Consider the following 2,280-nt stretch of genomic DNA (forward strand, 5'->3'; position numbering starts at 1 on the left):
CTGTATGTTGGTCGGGGGGGGGGAAAATAGCGTAATCACAAAGCTGGACAAAAGCATCACTACATTTAAAGTATTCATACAGTAACTCGTGATTTGGGATCATTTCACTTTGTTTACACATTCAGTTCCTTTTCTTCACAGACATATCCAAGGATAAGACATACAGTACAATGGGATTTTGGCAAATGCCAGTACAATCTACAAAGAACAGATGATGCAATTTTAGGTGTATTTTATGGCAACTATGGTTGTCTTAGAGTTTGGGCACCAACGCATGAATTGTCATGTGAAGTACAATCATTTAGGTCTGTATTTGAATATGGAAATAGGCAATGAGCATTACAAAAATTCTTAGGAACTCACTCAGGGAGTACATAAACTAAGCCCCGCCCAGGATAATGACTGATGCAAGGGGTATGTTTCTCTCTGTTCTCAGATAGCAAACACATGAAGCACTCTGCTAAAGAGTGTCATCATACTGTGACAGAAATTACGTGGCGGGTTGTTTATCATCTGCGACTAAAAAAAACCAGAATGAACCACTGACTTATCTCAGAGATTAGACATCAAAAGTCCCCCAAAATGAAGTAAAATAAAAACATGTAGAAACTGATAATGCAATTGCACAACTAAGAAGGTAACCATGATAAATTGTTTTGCAAGCTAAACAGAGTTAATCCCCAGTCACCAGTCAGCGTGTGCCACTCCTCGTTTCATCTTGTCAAGTACATTTGTGTCAGTGTAGGTTGGACACTTGCAGCTAAAGATGAAAGGATCTGACGCTTCTCGTTACAGTCGACGTATCTGTAGGAATAATCTGACTATTCAGAGCATTCATGCAACCTTTTGAGTTGTCCTTCTGATGTTTCTCAAACATCTGAGTTGCAGTGATAGTGGCATTACTCATTCGGCTGAACTTTTAGTACACTGGAATTGGTTGCACTTTATTTCAAAATTGCCCATTTTGCATTTTCCAGCTAAATATTTTGGAAGGGGGGAAAAAAGCATTGAAGTATTTTCATTGGCCTAAGAGCTGTTAGAATTAATGTGATGTGACGTCTCTAATACTGCTCAGTTGCACCATCTAATGGAAAAACATATGAAGGAATCCTCTGAGAACTACAGTGCACAAATGTTTTCCCACAACAAAACCCTTGGCGACAATCGGATCTTCTGCATGCGTCACCTCACCCTAAAGCCCACTCCTCCACTTAGGCAAAAACATTGTTCAGAGGAGGTCTCCTTTCACGTCTTCAACTCTAAGCCTCCCAAAGTGATTCAGATGATTTCAAAGGAAAGCCTGACAAATTTGTGTGCAGGCTTCCCGCTCACACATCGCTGATTTAATTACTGGTCCTCCACATTAATGCACAACCCAGTATGCAAAAGTATTCTATCCTAACAAGGCATGTTTTTATTTACAAAAATGTCTTGACTGCTTGAAACTGTTCTGTTTTTAAAAAGGCAGGAAAGCTTCCCTTTATGTGTTTGGATAACTAAATGCAACTGGGAGACTATCCAACAACAACAACAGTGCATGTTACAGAGCAGAAGCTGATCAAAGCACAAGTAAATAAGACAGAAAGAACATAATGGAAAGACACACCACACAAGGATTACGATGAGCACAACAGTACATCACCCTGAAGAAAACAAACCAGACCTGACATTAGTGCAAATGTTTTTCCTCAATATCCATCCAGTCACGACTGACTCCACATACAGTAGATTATTTGTCTGTGCTCTGAGAACAGCAAAGCTTGAAAATGCCAAACACTGAAGACATTTCTAAGCCAGGAGAGAATATTTGGGGGTGAGTACATTTATGAAGGACAGATGATGCACTTACAAGTGTAATGGAAAAACTGACATACATGATGAAAGCAAGAAACAAAACCTTGACTATTTAAGTCTGAATTAGTAGGGTACAAGTGTACTTTCATACTGTGACAAAAATACATTGCCCATCATGTGTGGTCAAACCAGTACTACCATACTGTTTCACACAACATTCAATAGTTTTATATGTAGTCCTGTCATGTGAATTACATTATGTATTCATGTGCTAATGAATGATAAAGATTTCCTCAAATTAAAGTGAAAATACTTCTGCCAAGTCATGCTCAGTGTTTATTAAAACATGATAGACTAGCCCTGAATAATGACCGCATTTTAAGTTTATAAAATGTGTTATCGTTACAAAATGATTTTAAAAATTGCAGATTATACAGGAGTAGAACAAAGATTAAGCTCCAATGAAATCACTGTGTTGTGAGATTT

This window comes from Monopterus albus, unplaced genomic scaffold (assembly GCF_001952655.1).
Source record: "Monopterus albus unplaced genomic scaffold, M_albus_1.0 scaffold11.1, whole genome shotgun sequence".
Lineage (NCBI taxonomy): Eukaryota > Metazoa > Chordata > Actinopteri > Synbranchiformes > Synbranchidae > Monopterus > Monopterus albus.